The sequence below is a fragment of the Anomaloglossus baeobatrachus genome, chromosome 3 (assembly GCF_048569485.1).
Source record: "Anomaloglossus baeobatrachus isolate aAnoBae1 chromosome 3, aAnoBae1.hap1, whole genome shotgun sequence".
Lineage (NCBI taxonomy): Eukaryota > Metazoa > Chordata > Amphibia > Anura > Aromobatidae > Anomaloglossus > Anomaloglossus baeobatrachus.
Window position 1 is genome coordinate 35,549,295 of NC_134355.1, and position 22,277 is coordinate 35,571,571.

Sequence of the window (22,277 nt, forward strand, 5' to 3'; positions counted from 1 at the left end):
ATGGTTGAGCTACATATGATCTACCACCCTGGTATATATAATCCCCCATTCTGGTGCATGGCCCCCACATCCTGGTACATGACTGCCACATCCTGGTACATGGCCCCCCATCTTGGTAAATGACCCCCATCCTGTTACATATGAACCCCCATCCTGGTACATATGAATCCCAATCCTGGTACATGGCCGCCCCATCCTAGTACATGGTCCCCATCATGCCGCACACTTAAATAAAACTATTATACTTACCCTCCTTCCGATCCCCTGCAGCACGGCATCCTCATTGTATGCAGTCAGCTGACCGCGCTCACACGCTGATTAGATGACCGCTCTGACACGCTGATCAGCTGACTGCATGAGATGAGGACGCCGCCCTGCGAGGGATCAGAGGGAGGGTGAGTATAAGCTGCTCATATGTCACATTTCTGCTCCCAATATGAAGTAAAAAAAGATAGTGATGTCTTGTATCTTGAAAAATTCGTAACTTGGTGCACTCAAGTCAACGTATTGTTGTATACTCAAAATTACAATATATCTTTACTGTAAGTGACTGAAGAAAGCTATTGTTTTCATCCAGAGGCATTAATATTATACATAACCAGTGCTGCTCTCAGCTGAAAAATAGATACAACTGTATCCAGTCTACACAATGCTCTATGAGCTCAACATTCTGTACTCCAGACTGATACATTGTAGCAAACATACAGAGAAAATTATGTTCACAGACCATTGTTTACATTGGATACAATTGTATCCTCTTCTAGAGGTTTCTTTATTGTGGAATAGAGAGGGAAAAAAAACAATTTAAAAATGCTAATACATAAGACGCCCCAAAAATGCTGGCAAATCGCTAAATAAAACCACTGGTGGTCAAAGACATCGAAAATGGAAACAACCAAAAAGATGCCCAAAAAAAACCTCTAAGGGGCTTTGCAAGATTAGAGATAAGTGGAGGCATAACACCTGATACAACTAATCAAGAGAATATACAGTATATGTGGTTTGGTGATGCCTACAGTGATGCATGGTGGTGGCTCAGTCATGGCCATAGTGAAGCATAGCTGTGGTTAAGTGATGCCCAAAGTGATACCATAAGATTTACTTTATTGATGTGGAGGGCTTAGTGATGTCTGTAATGAAGTATAGTGGTGATTTGGTTATGGTTACAGTGAAGCATGGCAGTGATTTGGTGACGTCTACAGTAAAGCCTGGTGGTGGATCATTGTTATCTATAGAGAAGCAAGAAGCATGGTGGTGGCTTCTACAGTCAAGAAACAAGTTGGCTCAGTGAGGTCTAAAGTAAGGTATGATGGTGGCTCAGTGATGCTGACAGTGAAGCATGGTAGGTGACTCATTGATGCCTACAGTGAATAATGGTGTGGCTTGGTGATGGCTACAGTGATGCATGGCAATAGCTCAGTGATGTCTGCAGTGAATCATGGCAGTGACTTGGTGATTAGTGATGAGCGAGTACTAAAAAGCTCGGGTGCTCGAAGCTCGGGCCGAGCCTCCCAAGATACTCGTGTACTCGGCCCGAGCAACGAGCCCAATGTTATCCTATGGGAGACCCGAGTATTTTTGTGAAATGACCCCCGGCAGCATGGAGAAACCCTAAAAATGTCACAAAAGTCTCAGAAGAGTGCTCAAATGACATGGCAACAGCATGGGGAAGACCCCTTGAAGCATTTATCACTCAAAAGTCACAGCTGTGAACAATTTTGTCCGCGTTTCACGCCATTTTTACGGACTCACCAGAAAACCTTCCAAAATGACCCCAAAATGATTTTTCATGGCAGAAATGTTAAGGGCACATACCCAATAGTGAGATAGAGCTGGTGTATGCTACTTTTTGAGATTAATACATGAAAGATTTTACGTGAAAACATTGTGTGGCACTCCGATGTCCCTGAGAAGAGACGTACATGAAGGCCTCTTGAGTCTAATGTGCCCATTTTGAGGAAGTGAGTCTTTGTAGTATTTTCCTTTGCCAGGGCAGTCCAAAATTGTGAGGTTCACCAATGCCCCTGCATAGAGACGTGCATGAGGGCCTGTAAACCTGAAGTGCCCATTGGAAGGAAGTGGGTGTATTATAGTATAGCCCTTTGGCAGGGCAGCCAAAAATTGGGAGGCTCCACGTTGTCCCTGGGTAGAGACGTGCATGAGGGCCTGTAAACCTGAAGTGCCCATTGGAAGGAAGTGGGTCTATTGTAGTATAGCCCTTTGGCAGGGCAGCCAAAAATTGGGAGGCTCCACGTTGTCCCTGGGTAGAGACGTGCATGAGGGCCTGTAAACCTGAAGTGCCCATTGGAAGGAAGTGGGTCTATTGTAGTATAGCCCTTAGGCAGGGCAGCCAAAAATTGGGAGGCTCCACATTGTCCCTGGGTAGAGACGTGCATGAGGGCCTCAAAACATTAAGTGTCCATTGTCAGGAAGTGGGTGTATTATAGTATAGCCCTTAGGCAGGGCAGCCAAAAATTGGGAGGCTCCACGTTGTCCCTGGGTAGAGACGTGCATGAGGGCCTGTAAACCTGAAGTGCCCATTGGAAGGAAGTGGGTGTATTATAGTATAGCCCTTTGGCAGGGCAGCCAAAAATTGGGAGGCTCCACGTTGTCCCTGGGTAGAGACGTGCATGAGGGCCTGTAAACCTGAAGTGCCCATTGGAAGGAAGTGGGTGTATTATAGTATAGCCCTTTGGCAGGGCAGCCAAAAATTGGGAGGCTCCACGTTGTCCCTGGGTAGAGACGTGCATGAGGGCCTGTAAACCTGAAGTGCCCATTGGAAGGAAGTGGGTCTATTGTAGTATAGCCCTTAGGCAGGGCAGCCAAAAATTGGGAGGCTCCACGTTGTCCCTGGGTAGAGACGTGCATGAGGGCCTCAAAACATTAAGTGTCCATTGTCAGGAAGTGGGTGTATTATAGTATAGCCCTTAGGCAGGGCAGCCAAAAATTGGGAGGCTCCACGTTGTCCCTGGGTAGAGACGTGCATGAGGGCCTCAAAACATTAAGTGTCCATTGTCAGGAAGTGGGTGTATTATAGTATAGCCCTTTGGCAGGGCAGCCAAAAATTGGGAGGCTCCACGTTGCCCCTGGATAGAGACGTGCATGAGGGCCTCAAAACATTGTTCCCATGGCAAAGGAGCGGGTCTCCTGTCGTTGTAATGTCCATTCTGCAAAGAATGGGCGAAAAAATTTACCACTGGGGGTATACCTGAAACAAAGGCCTAAGTATTGCAATTTGTAACGGTCATCATCATGGTGGCGCATGAGGAGAAGGAGGAGCAGTCCAGCGATTATCCAAAGTCCAGAAGTGTGTACCCATGGGTGAGTGGAGGTACATGGCAAACTTTAAATTCCGCTCTCATTTGCTGGTGGTGTGGTGAAGTCTGGCCCAATCCAACCCTTGTTCATCTTGATCAGAGTCAGCCTGTCAGCATTTTCAGTTGACAGGCGGGTGCGTTTATCTGTAATGATTCCACCTGCGGCACTAAAAACACGCTCTGACAAAACGCTAGCAGCAGGGCAGGCCAGGACTTCCAAGGCGTAGAGAGCCAATTCATGCCACGTGTCCAGCTTGGATACCCAATAATTGTAAGGCACAGAGGAATGTCGGAGTACAGTTGTTCGATCTGCAAGGTACTCCTTCAGCATCTGGGCAAACTTAGGATTTCTTGTGGCACTACCCCGCACCTCAGGGGCTGTGGTACGTGAGGGGCTGAGAAAACTGTCCCACATCTTAAAGACTGTTCCCCTACCTCTGGCGGATTGGACTTGTGCCTCTCTCGGCTGTACGCCTCGGTTGTCCGCTGATTCCTGACCTATGCCGCTAGCGTTTTGTGAGGGGAATGCTTTGCCTACTTCCGTGACTATGGCCTTCCGGAACTGCTGCATTTTGGTTGACCTCTCCTCCACGGGAATAAGAGACAAAAAGTTCTCCTTGTAGCGTGGGTCTAACAGTGTTACCAACCAGTAATGATTGTCGGCCAAGATGTTCTTAACGCGAGGGTCACGAGACAGGCAGCTTACCATAAAGTCAGCCATGTGCGCCAGACTCTTAACAGCCAGGACTTCAGTAGCCTGACCAACAAGATGACTGAACATGCTGTCCTCTACCTCCTCCTCCTCCTCCTCCTCCTCATCTACCCTGTCCTCTGGCCAGCCACGCTGAACCGAGGATATGACTGGTGTGCATGTCATATCCTCAATTTGGCCGGAGAGTTGCTCCATGTCTTCATCCTCCTCCTCGTCATAGTCCTCCACTGCACGTTGTGATGAGACGAGGCTGGGCTGTGTGTTATCATCACCCACACCCACTACTGTTTCTTGCTGCAACTCATCGCGCTCCGCCTGCAATGCATCATGTTTGTTTTTCAGCAGAGACCATTTTAGAAGGCAGAGTAGCGGTATGGTGACGCTAATAATGGCGTCATCACCACTCACCATCTTGGTGGAGTCCTCAAAGTTTTGGAGGATGGTACATAGGTCTGACATCCATCTCCACTCCTCAGGTGTTATGTGTGGAGTTTGACCCATTTCCCGACGGCTTAGGTGATGCAGGTACTCAACAACTGCCCTCTTCTGCTCACATATCCTGACCAACATGTGCAGAGTTGAATTCCAACGCGTGGGGACATCACACACCAGTCTGTGAGCCGGAAGATGCAAACGGCGCTGAAAGCCGGCAAGGCCGGCTGAAGCAGTAGGTGACTTTCGAAAATGTGCAGACAGGCGGCGAACTTTTACCAGCAGATCAGACAGCTCTGGGTATGACTTTATAAACCGCTGAACCACGAGGTTGAGCACATGGGCCACGCATGGAACATGTGTCAGCTGGCCTCGCCTCAAAGCCGCCACCAGGTTCCGGCCATTGTCACACACGACCTTTCCTGGCTTTAGGTTCAGAGGTGTGAGCCAGTGATCTGCCTGCTGTTTCAGAGCTGTCCACAGCTCTTCTGCATTGTGGGGTTTGTCACCTATGCAGATTAGCTTCAGCACAGCCTGTTGCCGCTTCGCCGAGGCAGTGCTGCAGTGCTTCCAGCTTGTGACTGGTGTGGAGGGCACAGTGGATGAGGATGCGCAGGAGGAGGAGGAGGCTGAAGAGCATGACATTCCGGAGCTGTAGAGTGTGGGTGAAACACTGACTGAGGTAGGGCCTGCAAACCTTGGTGTGGGAAGGACGTGTTCCGTCCCTCGCTCAGACTGGGTCCCAGCTTCCACAATATTAACCCAGTGTGCCGTCAACGAGATGTAGCGGCCTTGCCCACAAGCACTTGTCCACGTGTCTGTGGTTAGGTGGACCTTGGGTGAAACAGCGTTGTTCAGGGCACGTGTGATGTTTTGTGACACGTGGTTATGCAACGCGGGGACGGCACACCGGGAGAAATAGTGGCGGCTGGGGACCGAGTAACGTGGGACAGCTGCCGCCATCAGGTCACGGAATGCTTCTGTCTCCACCAGCCTAAAAGGCAACATTTCCAGCGCAAGCAGTCGCGAAATGTTAGCATTTAGAACTGTGGCATGTGGGGTGTTGGCAGTGTATTTGCGCCTGCGTTCAAAGGTTTGCTGAATGGATAACTGAACGCTGCGCTGGGACAAGGACGTGCTTGATGATGGTGTTCTTTCTGCGTAGGCAACTGCAGGTGCAGGAGTGGAGGAGGCTTGTTCGCAGGCAGCATGGACAGGGGATTGGCTCGCATGCACAACCAGCGAAGACGTAGCAGTGACATCAGCAAGCACTGCTCCTCGACTCTGTTGTACTTCCCACAAAGTCGGGTGCTTGGCTGACATGTGCCTGATCATGCTGGTGGTGGTCAGGCTGCTAGTTTTGGTACCCCTGCTGATGCTGGCACGGCAGGTGTTGCAAATGGCCTTTTTTGAATCATCTGGATCCAACTTAAAAAACTGCCAGACTCGGGAAGACCTAACATTTGTACAGGCACCTTGTGTCGTCGTGTTGTTCCGGGGAACGGTTGCCTGACTTCTGCCTGGGGCCACCACCCTGCTTCTTACTGCCTGTTGTGATGCTACGCCTCCCTCCCCCTGTGCACTGCTGTCCTCGCTCTGCATATCCTCCTGCCAGGTTGGGTCAGTTACTGGATCATCCACCACGTCGTCTTCCTCTTCCGCACCCTGCTCCTCCTCCTGACTTCCTGACAATTGTGTCTCATCATCGTCCACCACTTGTTGAGACACGTTGCCAACTTTGTGAGAACGTGGCTGCTCAAATATTTGGCCATCTGTACAGACGATCTCCTCATGACCCACTTCAATATGAGCTGGCGAGAGGCCAGAATGTGTGAATGGAAACGTGAACAGCTCTTCCGAGTGTCCAAGTGTGGGATCATTAATGTCCGAGGAGGACGTGTACTCAGCCTGGTGGTAGGAAGGAGGATCAGGTTCAGAAATGTGCGGTGCAGTATCATGGCTACTGACACTTGACCGTGTGGAAGACAGAGTGTTTGTGGTGGTGCCAATCTGACTGGAAGCATTATCTGCTATCCAACTAACAACCTGTTGACACTGGTCTTGGTTCAAGAGCGGTGTACTGCTGCGGTCCCCAAGAATTTGGGACAGGACGTGCGAGCGACTAGATGTGGCCCTTTGTTGTGGCGAAATTAGAGCTTGCCCACGACCTCGGCCTCTGCCTGCACCACCATCACGTCCACTTCCTTGTTCCTTGCCAATGCCCTTGCGCATTTTGCAATGCTGTGCACTGCTGACGTGTATATTCACTACTTGTGCGTTATATCAAAGTTTGTGGAAATTGCACACAAGTGCACCTGTACGCTGCCACCAACAGGCACACACGTGCGGTTTTAAAAACCAAGCATGGACGCAATAAGAACCTAACAGGTTTTTTTGGGGAGCGACAATTACAGACAAGTCAGACACTATCTGGACTGTTTTACACTGTGTACACCAGCCCCAGATATGATGAAGGCTGGTATACGGTCACCACTAGGAATGGCTATATATACCCTGCCTGCCTGCCTGCCTGTATACTGGTACAATAGTCCTGACAAGGACTCTTCTGGTCACTAGCCTGTATTCAGACCTGGCTATACCCTGCCTGTATATAGCAACAATAGTCCTGAGAAGGACTCTGCTACTGTACTCCGACCTGGCTATACCCTGCCTGCCTGTATACAACTAGAATAGTCCTGAGAAGGACTTTTGGTCACACTGTTTGCAGCCCTGCAACTGAAAAAGCTATAAAGGGCCGCAAAGCTTTCCCTGAATCAGCGACACTCTCCCTGCACTGACTGTCTGGATAGCTGTGAGCAGAGCACAGCGCGCCGGCCGGTATAAAGGCTCGGTCACGCTGTGCAGGCCGGCCAATCACTGCAATTCCACAACTAACAGGGCTGTGGCATTGCAGTGGTCTGCCAGCCAATCCCTGCATGAGGGCTGGCTCTCAAAAGAGCGCCAACATGCAGGGATGAAGACCACGAGTACAGCACGAGTATCGCGAGATTACTCGGTCCCCGCCGAGCAGCCCGAGTACAGCGATACTCGTGCGAGTACCGAGTAGTTACAAGCATGCTCGCTCATCACTATTGGTGATGTCTGCAGTAAGGTATGGCAATGATTCAGTGAAGTCTACAGTAAAAGCAAGATGGTGGCTCAATGATATCTACAGTGAAGCATGGTGGTGGCTTGGTGATGTCTATGCTAAAATGTGGGTGGTTCAGTAATGCCTAAAATCTAGAATGGCGGTGCTTGGTGAGGTCTACAGTGAAGCGTAGTAGTGGTTCGGTGGTGGATACTGTGAAGCATGGTGTCGACTTACTGATGATCTGGGGCTACTTTGCTTTATCTGGCACTGGCAACCTACAGGGTATGGAGAGCCAGATCACTATGAGGAAATCCTAGAAGAAAACATCATGGCTTCTTTGAAGAAGCTGAAGCTTGGACCTGATGAATTCGAGCACACCACAAAGTCCACCAAGGTTTAGCATCAGAAGTCCTGGAGAATCCTGGAGTGTTGGTCATAGGTACTTGATCTGAACCCTATAGAAAAACTTTGGTGGGATGTGAAGAAGGGTGTTCCAGTATAAAAGGTGGGGGGCACTGTTTAGTTAAAAAAAATCTGATGCCCCCCCCCTCCTCCCCAAGTCATGGACAACCAATACAGGAGCTATGAGTGTACGAAAACACAATGTACAGAACCCTCCATGATAACTGAAATATACTGTATGTGAATGACGTGGCACTCCGACAGTTAATAGCGCATGATAACAGGCTGGTAGTTATACAGTAAGGCATCAGATATTCAGTGTCAGTCACATCAGGATCTGGAAAATGCCGACAAATAGGATAAGTAAGTCAAAGTCACTGAAGGGATCTTTATCCAAACATCTTGTTCCGTCTTTCACCAAATGTTAGACTCGCAGGCAAACAGATGCTAAAAACATGAAACCATTTTGCCTTAAGAAGGTAAATGAAAATCTTCACTTAGACAACATCTGCTGCTAAGAAAGCACAGCTATGTCTCACAAGGCTCCAGAGTGACTGCAGACCGTTACAAAGCCTCCATCGTGGTCTATATATAAACCAGTACACTGTAGACTCGCAAGCTCCCCCTAGTGGTGTCTGCAGGGAGACCGAATGTAAGCACTTTTCTCCCGGTTAGAATGGAGCAGAGGTTCATATTCCAGACCCCCGCTTCATTCATTCTCGGTGAGGGTGCCAGAAAGCGCCTAGCACAGGGCTCAGCAGCCCCATAGGGAATGAATGGAGCGGTGGTTGAGCGTGTGCACTGCCCTATCTTCCAGTAGGAATAAAACATCTGCTGATCTACCATGTTTCTTTCAAAATAAGATAGTGGCTTATATTATTTTTTGTTCCGAAAGATGGGTTAGGATTTATTTATAGGGGAATTCTTCTTTTTTTTTTATGAACAACGATCCACATTTATTCTTGAACAAAAACAAAAGCAACATTTATTGAAATATCACATTCAATATAATTCACATACTCAACACATTAACATAATTCTCCAAACCCTTTGTGTAATACGTGTGTAATGCCCATGCTGGCGTCCCATCGGTGTCCCCCCCCCCCTTCCCTGGCGGGGATGACGACACTCTCACTTTCCTGGCTGTCCTGCCCCTTCACTGGTCCATGCTGCTGTTCCCCAGGGCCTTTGAATGCCGAACAGTCCTCCTGTGAATGTCCATAGGGTGCACGCGTGGTCACACCCTATTTCTTAAAGGGCCAGTACACGCTGACCGAACTGTGACCTCTCAGCTTGCTGATAGGCTGCAGGTATTTAAGACACCTTCCACTTTAGGGAAGTGCCTGGGCAACGAGTTCCTAACATTGCAAATTCTCAGGTCCCTTTAGGCTGCTGTTGCTGTCATTGTGCTGTATTCTGCTGCTGATTCGCAACTGTGTTCCAGTGCATTACAAGTCAGCTGCTGCCATAACCATCCACGCTGGTCGGCTACCACTATATCCGCTGCTGCAAGTGTCCACGCTGGCCACCTACCATGGAACTTACTGCCGCAAGTATCCACAATGGCTGATGCTATCTCACCCATCCATTCCAACCGCATCGACAACATCGGCTGCTGTTCCTCATCAGAGACTGTCTGTGTTAGTACATCTGGGGCCAGCCATTGCAGCATCAGCCTTCCTGAGTGACAACCGGTCTTGGTTCGCTAATCCCTTACTCACCCCGTGAACATAACAGTGTATATTATATATATATAGACACAGGGAGCAGCGGAGGCTCACCGGTGGACCCAAGCAAGGTGAGTACAGTAAGGTTATGTTTTAACAAACTGCAGCCGGGGTACAAATAATCTGAGAGAGGACTCCCCCTTTAATAGTTCTATTAACCACTTCACAACCTGTCGATTTTTTTTGTTTTTTTCCTCCTCTTCTTCCAAGAGCCATAACTTTTTTTATTTATCAATACAGCTGTAGTATCAGGCTTGTTTTTTTGCATGATTAATACTTTTGAATTAAACCATTCATTTTACCATATAGTGGACTAGAAAAGAGGGAAAAAATTCCCAATGCGGTGAAATTGCATTTACAATGTTCAGTATATGGTAACACGGACCTGGCAGTATGATTCTCCAGGTCAGTATGAGTACGTAGATACCAAACATGTATAGGTTTTCTCTTTGTCCTGATGACTATGAGAGAGCGGGGAATCAGGGCTCCTAAGCTGTCCTGCAAGCTAGGGGCCCCTATGCTATCACTAACTTCAAGGATATTCCTGATAGTGGAGAGGCTTGGGTCTCTTTTCTGGCCCTGCTCCTGACCAGTCCTGATCTGATTCCCCCTCCTCCTCCCCAAGGAGAACGGGACAAGAGTGTGATGAAACCCATAGATTAAGACAGACAAGTTAAAACCAAAACTCTGTCACACAGCACACACATAAAGGTAAAGACAATAGGAGGTTCAAGAGGAAAATCAAGAGCAGAAAGGAAGCTACAAAACAACAGGGGTAAACTCAACTGCACCAAGCAATAAGCACAACTTACACCAGTAAAGGGCCCATTACACGCAGCGACATCGCTTGCGATCTCGTTAGCGATGTGACACGCCCAGATCGTAGGTACGATTTGCCGAGATCGCTCATAGGTCGTTTTGTAGCGGTCACACGTACACATCTCACAAATGATGCTACATCGTTCAGCGATATATTGTTTGACCAAGGCGGTCGCGTGGATGTTGTTCGTCGTTGGCAGGGTGTCAAACGTAGCAATATGTCTGCTGCGTTCCAAACGACGAACAATATTTTGAACCTGAACGACGTGTCAACGATCAACGATTTTCACGCTATTTGCGATAGTTTGGAGTCGCACGTAGGTGTCATACGCAACGATGTCGCTAACGACTACGGAAGTGCGTCACAGAAACCATAACCCCGACGACATATCGTCAGATAAATCGTAGCGTTTAATGGGGTCTTAAGTCTGGGACACCACATCTCACAGATCAACATAGAATAAACTATAGCTGGCATGGGTGAAAGGTTTCAACTAACATAAATAGGAGGGGAGCAGATGTGATTGGCCTCCCCACAACATATGACCAAAGGAGCAAACAGACGGCAGAGATTAACTCTTGCTAGCCTGCCTATGAATCTGCACACAGCGGGTTGATACCCGAGGCTGCAAGTGTTGATCCCAGACACCAGAGAAACCATCTGTCGGCATGTCAGAAACTGCAAACTCAGCAGAGCCCAATGCGACCGTGAGAGTCGGCGAAGTTTGTGAAAAACTCCGTGTGACACTTTAATTGGTGTAAAAAAATTCAGAAGTTTATCCCAAAAAATGTTTTTCACTTTTGGTGCCATTTTCCAAGACTCATAACGTTTTCATTTTTCGGGATCTGGGGCTAAGTGATGGCTTTTTCTTTGTGCCCAAAGTTGACATTTTTACCGACACTATATTTGGGTAGATATGATGTTTTGATCGCCTTGCATTTTATTGTAATGTTGTAGTGCTCCCCACAAAAAAAAAATAATTTTGATCTTTTTATTTTTTTTTGCATTATGCTATTTATTAATCATATTAATTTATTTTATATATTTATACATCTGCATCACATAACTTCATTCATTTAATCATACCCATCACTGCTCAGAGTTGTGCACATGCACTGCTCTCATTGACTTCCGCTCCTGTGTACATGTGACCGCAAGCGTGCATTACCACGCTCAGATCCGGGAGTCACTGTTCCACCAATGAGAAGCCTGCTGACACACAATGGGCCTCTAAAACCGCTAATATCCCTCAATTAAAACAACTAATCACATTCCCCATTGGCTGATCTATACTATTTAAAGAGAACAACCCACTATTTATGTACATGTCTTCTGATGTCACGGCATGACTACAGGAAGTGTGGCATACGGCGCGACACACAACAAAAAAAAAAGGGTTACACCGGAAACACTTGAACAACGGTGGGCCCTAGTGCTAATGAGGGGGAAGATGGGACACCTCCTGTACTCACCTCCAGCTGTACCCTGAAATCCTAGCCAGTCCCTATACAGTTTTCCACACTTGTTGCCGAACAGGATACCTGAGACCTTGACAGACCCTCTAAGAATCCTGGCTGGTGAGCTGGCTGGTGAGAGACACTAGCCCCACCGCTGCGCTAATACAAAACCAGGGAAAGGAAAGACAGACAGGGCAAAACAACAACACACAATGTCCACCTCATGGCTAAAGCCAGAACCAGGAGTGCAACCTACTCAGTAACTTGCAATAAGGGCTCCACCAGCTCCTTCCACCTCAAGGCCTAGCTTCCAAATGAACTCAGAATAGCTGGTACCCTATACTGGGAGAAGAGGGTATATATCAGTACTGAGAGTGGTCCCAAAGCGGAAGCACATGAGGAGAGGTAATGAGAAAGCTGCTGGCAAGAAGAAACTGACATTAACCCTTAGCTCGCCAAAAGACAGGAAACTACATTGAATCTAGAGAGTCTTACATGGCAATGAAAGACTCTAAAGGCCGCTTTACACGCTACGATTTATCTGACGATCTCATGAGCGATGTGACACGCCCAGATCATGTAAACGATTTGCCGAGTTTGCACATAGGTCGTTTATTAGCGGTCACACGTAACGATCACACAAACGACGCATCATCGTTCAGCGATATATTGTTTGACCAAGGCGGTCGTGTGGATGTTGTTCGCCGTTGGCAGGGTGTCAAACGTAGCAATATATCTGCTGCGTTCCAAACGACGAACAATATTTTGAAACTAAACGACGTGTCAACGACCAACGATTTTCAACCTATTTGCGATCGTTTGAAGTCGCTCGTAGGTGTCACACGCAGCGATGTCGCTAACGATTCCGGATGTATGTCACGGAATCCGTGACCCCGACGACAGATCATCAGATAAATCGTAGCAAGTAACGCCGCCTTAACCCAGTCCCGGTCACTAGTTTCATACTGCAGAGAGATGGCCGTGACACCAGAAGAAGCGAGACGAGAGGCGAAACGGCTTCGAGGTGGATAGACACACCACCAGGGTCTCTTACATTTACATATCCACAGTGTATTGATTTAGCCTTTTACCCTGGGCCCCATTTTCTATACAACGTGTCCTTCTAGTCTGGGGCTACGTGGCAATACCTTCTATAGTTCTATCAGGACTGACTTCTAATATTTATCTTTAATTCCGGCAGCCATCCACGTCTCCCTCTATATGTGTAATATAAAGAAATCCTTTACTGCAACTCACTGTAATAGGATAATATCTCCTCTGAAGTACAGAAATATTAAATATTTAAACTGTTGAAATATTCATGGGGAAATATAAAACTCTTTTTTTTTTTTTTTTCCTTCCAGATTGAAGAATTGCTATCACCGTAAATTAATATCACTCCTCTGTACATCCCATCAGTCAGCTGTTTCTAAACTAAGGTACATATCTGGTGATCGCTGGTCATGTTCATTCAATAAATCGCTCTATTAGGAGAAAAAGAATATTTTTTTTATTTTTTTTTCTTCTTATAGAATTTATTATTGTAAATAAAAAGACTGGAAATATAAACTCAACTAAAAGTCTGAAAATACAGGTGTAAATCAGAAAATTACCTATTGTTTATATCAGGTTGTTATGTTACTTGTATTTTTAAAATAAATTTAGCAGTATATTTTATTTTTACGCCATGATCTTTATAAAAAAAGAGGAATCTTGCAATTTTCACACTAAACACTGGGGATATTTTAGATTTATACTTTCTGTCCATTCAGGAGACGATTTTAGCAGTATCAATTATAATTAGACACAGAATCACAATAACTATTAACACCTCTATACACAGCTATAACACAGGTTTCACCATTCACAATAGGTGATGTCACAGCTCACCTCCCCCCTCCTGTACAATGGCTGTTAACACTTCTATATGCAGTAGAAAACACAGAATCTACCATTCACAATAAGTAGTGTCACAGCTCACCTCCTCCTCCTGTAAAATGACTGATAACACTCTATATGCACTAGATAACACAGGATACACAATTCACAATAGGTGATATCACAGCTCACCTCCTCCTCTTGTATAATGACTGATAACACCTCTATATACAGTAGATAACACAGGATCCACGATTCACAATAAGTAGTGTCACAGCTCACCTCCTCCTCTTGTACAATGGCTGAGGACACTTCTATATATCGTAGATAACACAGGACACCATTCACAATAGGTGATTTCACAGCTCACCTCCTCCTCATGTACAATGACTGTTAACACCTCTATATGCAGTAGAAAACACAGGATCCACCATTCACAATAAGTAGTGTCACAGCTCACCTCCTCCTCCTGTACAATGGCTGAGGACACTTCTATATACAGTAGGTAACACAGGAGATCCACCATTCACAATAGGTGATATCACAGCTCACCTCCTCCCTCTCCTGTACCACGACTGATAAAACCTCTATACACTGCTGATAACACAGGATCCAGCAATAATAATAGATGATATCACAGCTCACATCATTCTCCTGTACAATGACTGATAACACCTCTATACACAGCTGATAACACAGGATCAACCAATAACAACAGACGGTATCACAGCTCACATCCTCCTCTTGTACAATGACTGGTAACACCTCTATACACAGCTGATAATAGTTTCCACCAATCAGAATAGTTGATATCACAGCTCACCTCTTCCTTCTCATGCACAATGACTGATAACACCTCTATATACAGTAGATAACACAGGATCCACCATTCACAATAGGTGATATCACAGCTCACCCTACTGTAAAATGACCTTTATTCACACGCTTATTAGATGCTTCAATACAAAAGACAGGGGCATTATCTGACCATTGCTACTACATACATGTGTTGTTTCCTGAAACAACAGAACGTTGAGTCTAAAACAGTCTCTATACCCACAAACTTAAAAGTATTTTATTTGGAGTTTATGTGATATACCAACACCAAGTAGCAAGTATTTGTGAAGTGTAAAGAAAATCATACATAAATATACAGGATATATTTACTTTTTTCTAAATCTGCAAATTGTGATGTGCCCTTATATTCAGCCCCTTCTAGTCTGATACCCTAAAGAAAATCCTGAGTGACCAATTGCCTCCAGATGTCACCTAATTAGTAAGTTGAGTCCACATTTGCGTAATTCATCCTCCGTAAAGCTACAGCCTCTTAGCTCTTCACGTCACTTGTCCAGTCCTAATCGCATCTTCTGATCCACACAACTCTCACAATGAACCGGGAATTCCGCCTCCGGTGTGTGGGACAGGGGGATTAAATCAAGCGTTATACTTACCAGTCTCCTGCGCGGCTGTAACACTACTTCAGGGGCTGCTTATTAACCCTCATACATATTCACTGCTTCCCCATTGACCAGCAGTCCCAGTGTCTCTGATTGGTTGCAATCAGATGCGCCCCCATCCTGTGTGACAACCTCCCATTACTAATCTAGGGCTTAGTGGCAGCTGTGAGCTGTCATTAAACCCTTATTAGCCCCAATTTCCACCACAGCAGGGAAATCGGGATGAGCCTGTTAAACTTCCAGGATTGTCACATCTAATGTGACAATCTTGGCTGAAGTAGACAGCACCAATGAGAAATAAATCTAAAACTTAGCCTTTAATCTTAATTATTAATTAATATTATAATAATTAAATTAATATTTAATTAATTATAATTATAATTAATTATATAATATAATAATTAATTATTAAAATTGTGTACTATATTAAAATACATTCAAAATTGGATCACCCTGCGGGTAGCCAAGGTCCGTATTCTCACACTGAGTCGGGATACCGTTGGACAATTACCATTAGGGGATAACAATAAAGTGTGTTTACGGTGATGGTAAGACTGTTGTAATGCACAGTGACACAGGGGGTATCACTTTATTTTACATTTCTCTGCACTTTTACATCTTGCATATTTTCTGTATATCTGGCAAAGTTAGGGGGGTCCTTAAAGCGGAATAATTAATATTGGTATAATGATGATGTAAACTGATGCGTGTGTGATGTGACCCCCCCTGTATAATAATGGGGTGTATGGACCTATACATACATGTTTCATCAGAACTGTCCTTGTTTAGTGGAATATCACGTCAGGCTATCTATAACCGCCCCTACATATGATTTGGGGGCGCATTATTTCCTTGTGAAGGAAGTAGTGATGTGTGTCATCTTGTGCCTCATCACAGGCTAATGTCATATGATGTGACCTGATCGTGCCTTCAGACCACCTAGAGGGTTCAAATAAATGTGAGCCATGTATGTTTATGTGAGTCCTGTCATAGTACATGGCCGATTAGGTCACGCAATGGGCGTTTTGATTCCTCCTCCAGTCTGAATGAATGTCCTGGGGGCGTGTTTCTAAATCAGAACGCATTCCTTGATCTAGCGACGACGCGGCGGATCACATGTTTGATCACGTGATGCTGTTTGCACCACGTGACGCGGTCCAAGCCTCGTTCTCGCACAGCGTTCTTACACTGTATCGCTTCCTGGATTTCAGCGATGACGCGGTAAATCACGTGTCTGATCACGTGGTGCTTTTTGCACCACGTGATGAGGTACAAGCCTCACTTTCGCATACACAACCCGAAAATGCGATGCACGCACCGGGAATATGGAGTCTGCATAATGGAGAAACGCTAGGACACGTGTTACCCAGTGGGAATGATCCTCACAAAAGGGTGGTAAGTGTCCATCTAATTATATGACCACCTGTGATTATTGAATGCACCTGATCGGAGGCCGTTTGGATTGGCGATGTGGGTCCTGACTATAGTTTTATAAGTCATTACTTGTGGGGCTAACGGTTTGCAGCATTTGGTGTATGGACCTTGCAGGTACCACACCACTATTTGGCCCTCCATACTTTTCTTTCATGCCCGGTCCCCTGAGGAGTCACTTCTTTGTGACGAAACGCGTCGGGAGGCATGTGGGGCGGTTGTGCACAAGGACTTAGGTTCAGATGTGGACCGTCCTTGTAAGGACGGGAGTCAAGGGGGCATAGGGCAAGTTACATCAAGCCTGGATCTCAAGCCCCGCTGTGACCCCTCCAATGTGGAAATGCTGTGCAAAACTTAGGAAGATCATCTAAATGGGTGAGATCCTTCCAATTTTGCTTTTGTTTGTGTGTTTAATAACCTAAAAGAGGTATAAGGCTATATCCTGTTGCCAGTAACTGTGGGATTTGATGCTGTATATATATATATATATATATATATATATATATATATAGTGTATGCTAATAGCAGGACCACTGTCCGTTACCCCTGTATCACTGTGCATTACAACAGTCTTACCACCACCGTAAACACACTTTATTGTTATCCCCTAATGGTAATTGTCCAACGGTATCCCGACTCAGTGTGAGAATACGGACCTTGGCTACCCGCAGGGTGATCCAATTTTGAATGTATTTTAATATATTACACAATTTTAATAATTAAGATTAAAGGCTAAGTTTTAGATTTATTTCTCACTGGTGCTGTCTACTTAAACTAACTGTGAGCATTGTCCCTGCAGAATCACCAACTGGTGAATCTAGTTGCTTAAAATCATGACAATCTTGGCTGGCTGCAAAATGATATTTTTAGGCTGGGGGGGAAATAATCATTGGTCTCCCCAGCCTGAGAATACCAGCCCACAGCTGTCAGCTTTAACATGGCTGGGTATCAAAATTAGGGGGACCACATGCTGTTTTTTTAAATTATTTATTTAAATATTTTTTTAAAAGCCACATATGGTTCCTCTTATTTTGACACACAGATAAGCACACGGCTGGGGGCTACAGCCTGTAGCCGTATGCTGTATCTGCCCTGGGTATCATAGTATAGGATGATCCTATGACAATTTTTTTATTTATTTTTACACCAATATAGACACACACAGCGTTTTTCATTAGTTGCTGTCAGACACGCTGTCACACAGGGTGGGGGTGTGTTCGACTGCAACCAATCAGACACACTAGGACTGCCGGTGAGTGGGGGAAGCAGTGCATATGTATGAGGTTAATGAGTGGCCCCGGTAGTAGTGTGAGCAGCTCGGAAGCAGTGTTACAGCCACCAGGGAGACTCAGTAAGTATAACACGCCTGCTTATTCTTTATTTTGCCTTTATTTTTTTTTAATTTTTCCGAGTTGCCGGATCGGGTTTGTTACCCAGAGTTCCCTAAGAACTCCAAGACCAGGATCGGTGCTCAGGTACTTTTAATCTGCCCTACTACAATCCAGGTCTGCCCATCACTAGTCATGACCTTTTACGTGTTTATGCAAAATCCTATCGGATGTCATCAGAGCCAGTATCGGCTCAGTATGGGATGACTGTGGATGTCGGTGTTAGCGGCGGTGGATCAGAAGATGGATTGAGGACTGGATGGATGATGGTGAGGAGGGTGGCCTGAAAGGTGAGTCATAAGTTGAGTATAACAACTTGATTTTTTTTACACGTAATGTTTAGGGGACATTAAATTTATGGAGAATAACGTCTCCGCAAATTTGAATTTTGCAGGATCTTCTCATCTCTATTCGGTATCCAAGCAATCCATTCTAAAAAATAGCAAGACATCGATGTAACTCCATCCAGGAATCCTCTGCAAAGTTGTACAAAGTCATCCGGTACAATTACCGCACCGCACTTTGATTTAATCATAAACAGAAAATATTGCTCGCAGCCCTTTTCATGGAGGCCCTTTTAATTCCCTTACACCTCGCTCCAGATGAGGTATAGCCGGGGAAGGCGCACCGTCATTATTATGCATTTACTGCCATTTCAGACACTTCCTAAGTTTTACACGAGCATTTAACTGCTAATTGAGCACATTTACACCAAGCTTCCTCCACCAAAGTCACTTATCCCACAAAAAGAACCCCTCAAAATTCTACTCCAAAAATTCTAAAATTTCCAATTTTTGGTTTTGAACAGAATTGACCATTTTTTTTTGTATATTCTTGTGTCTAGATTTCCTTCGTATATATACATTTCACGCCTGGGATTTTCTATTACAATGAAGCCGTTCTATTAAAAGGTTACATGCAAAGAAGTTTCCCCAAGGCGGCCGAGTTTAACATCTGTTAATGTCTAATCGTGTTTAATGTCATTTTTATATCGGCATAAAGCAAAGGATATTAACTAATACTTAATGAATTAACATTCTGCCAGCAAATAAGTTTAGACAGAAAATACTGTCCATGCATGAGGCTCGACCGGAGTGTAATATATCAGAAAGAAGAGCTTCATTGTAATGAATTCAACCTGGAAGCTCGGCGTTTAGGAAAGGAAATGAAAGTGCGGCGTGTCAGATTATCATGTTCCACTGTTGGATGGATCTCCGGAGGAGAATTAGTCAGAATTCCCCCAAGAAAATCCCAATAATGAAGCAGTTCCAGTTGGAGAACGATGTCTTGTTATATAACCTGGAACATCTGTGGCATGAAAAAGACAATACCCGGCACAGAATTAGTTCTATCGCAACATTTCTTGTTTTAACGATGATATTATGAATTTGGTTCCAATTTGGACTATATTAAACATTCTTGAAAAGAAACCTATCCCTATTTTGGACACAACTTGGACAACCCCTTTTAAATGAAGTTGTCCTCCATGTAAAATAAAAATAACATATACTCAACGTCTGCAACAGCGCTCAATGCCAGCGCCGTTGGTGCCGGGACTCCTGGGGCTCCCGTGACATTGTTATGCCACATGAGCCCCTCAGCCACTCAGCAGCCGCAATTAAAGGGAACCTGTCAGCAGATTTGGGGCCTATAAGCTGCGGCCACCAGCAGTGGACTCTTATATACAACATTCCAGAATACTGTATATAAGAGCCCAGGCCGCTGCGTAGAATATTAAAATCACTTTATAATACTTACCTAAATGGTCACTGCGGTGGAGTTGGGTTATATGGGCGTCTCCGTTTTCTGGTGCCGGAGCCTCCTCTTTTGGCCATCTTCGTCCTCTTTTTGAAGCCTGTGTGCATGACGTAGGACGCTACGTCATACACACTCGCCGGTCCCGTGCAGGCGCACTACAATGCACAGGACCTCAATGCCGGCTAGTGTGGATGACGTAGGATGCATCATGCACCCCGGCTGCAGAAGAAGGACAACAAAGATAGCCGAAGGAGGAGGCACCAGCACCGGAGACACCCCTTTGACCAGTCTGCACCGCACCAACTGATTAGGTAAGTATTATAAAGTGATTTTTATGTTCTACACAGTGGCCTGGGCTCTTACATACAGTATGTTACAACGCTGTATATAAGAGCCCACTGGTGGTGGCCGCAGCTTATAAGCCCCAAATCTGCTGACAGGTTCCCTTTAAGCTCCTGCGCTCAACTTCTTCCACTTGTCCGAGGTTCATTTGAAGAAAAAGAGAGCACAGGAGCCCGATAACAACTGATCGCAAGGGTTCGCATGGCACAATGTCACAGGAGTGTCAGCACTGACATCACTGGTACGACAATGTCGGTGTGGGAAATTAGCATATGTTATTTTTATTTTACAAAGGGGACTACTTCATTTAAAAAAAGGAGTTATCCAGGTAGTGGCCAACCCCTTTAAAGTCATGGGAGACTCCCATCCTATATGACCTAGGAGAAAGAGTCAATTGGCATCCACTACCTCATACAGAGAAATGTTTGTCTGGCCACTTCTACAATGTCTAAATCAACTGTTTTGTTTAGGGTGTCAAGAGTCAGATCGCCAGGATCACCGAAAAGGCACTCTCCATGATAAAACAACCCCTTTAAAGGGTTTCTGAGTGATAGTATTCAAATACTAGACTACTTGGCACTAGTCCACCAGATGGAAGGGGAGTGGCTAGTCAAGAGTTGGCGAGGAATTTGTGTGCCGGGGAAGGGCATCAAGAAACCCCTCTACATTTTCTGTGTAAATGCAGTGTAAAGCAGCCTTTAGGGTTTGGTTGTAACAGATCTCTAACAGCGTCCGCTCCTAGAGCTGCTTCCCTCGTTTCGTGTCCACAGCTGGGCAGATCCCTTCCCTTCTTATGGTCCCCCACTACCGGCCAACACTGGACTCTCTGGCCCAGAAGTCTAACATCAGGCTACAGCTCCCCTGTCTGCCCCTATAACTCCTCCCACTCTGGGCCAGTCTCAACCATTAACCCTTCATATGCCAGAACAAACATATCATTCACCAAACACAAAAATAAACACATTTAAAACAGTGCATTACATTACACAACATCACAATTTATTTAGGGGGTGTGGGCAGCACCTCTACTTCCATACACATGTGTAGAAAATGACCAACCCATCAACGGGAAGAAAGCTTCTAGGTCAAACGCTCTAATCCTCTGATGGGCACAGGCTCTGGCACAACAATGGGGTTGAATATCTGACAGGTCACAACCTAGATTGGAAATAATTAGTCAATGACTGTTAATTCCATTCCTTATGGGATGATTAAAAAAACTGCAAATGTAGCAAAGTATAAATGATCCCCCATGATGTGCAGGAGCGTGGCTGCCTTGTGAAAAAATAAATGTAGACAAACGTTTATCGGATCATATGTGGCGAGGTGAACATTGCTACGTCCAAATTAGAACTTAGCCATTGAGAAGAGACAGCTTGGAAGTGCGGTGGCTAATTACACCCACCACAGCTCCATTCAATGCCTATGAGGCCTCTTTCACACGTCTCCAGTACGGGAGACCCGGGCACACGTAGACCCATTATAATCAATGGGTCTGCGCTCACGTGCGTGTTCAGCCATGGACCGTGTGTACGTGTGGAGCATACGTGTGCCCGTGTGCTCCACACGTAGACATGTCCATTTTCTCTCCGGCATCACGGGAGTCACATGGCCCGCACACGAACCACACAGAGGTGATCCGTGTGACACGCACCGGAGAAAACACACATGTTTGTAAAAAAAACCTAAACTCAGCTCCTCCAGCCCTGCTGTCTCTGCCGCTGCTGTCATTTGCTTCCGACCGCTGCTCATTATGCTCATTGCATATTCACTTCACTGCGGCCGGAAGCAGCAGCAGCGGGGAGTCGGCAGGACCGGAGACCAAAGATCAGCACCACGGACAGCGAAGCCAGGGACAGGTGAGCAGAAAGTTCCCGTTCTCCTTGTTATCACGGATAACACACGGAGGACACACATAGTGGCATAAACAGCAATACGCACCTTTGACACGTCCGTGAAAGACGTGAGTTATTTTCACAGACGTGTGAAAGAGGCCTAAGGCAGAGAGAAGACATTCAGCTCTCTATTCGGCTGTCTCCCATTGAATGTGAAAGGAGACAACCAA

The 22,277-nt window shown here is 45.7% G+C and overlaps 1 long non-coding RNA gene across 1 annotated transcript in view; it reads left to right on the plus strand.

Annotated features, from left to right (window-relative positions):
- The window catches only part of LOC142294918 (uncharacterized), a 64,118-nt gene extending 45,530 nt beyond the window's left edge, over nucleotides 1-18,588 (plus strand). The window contains exons 2-3 of the long non-coding RNA XR_012751320.1: nucleotides 13,323-13,397; nucleotides 18,507-18,588. This is a non-coding gene — a long non-coding RNA (uncharacterized LOC142294918). The remainder of the gene's footprint in view (nucleotides 1-13,322; nucleotides 13,398-18,506) is intronic.
- The last annotated feature ends 3,689 nt before the right edge of the window (nucleotides 18,589-22,277 follow it).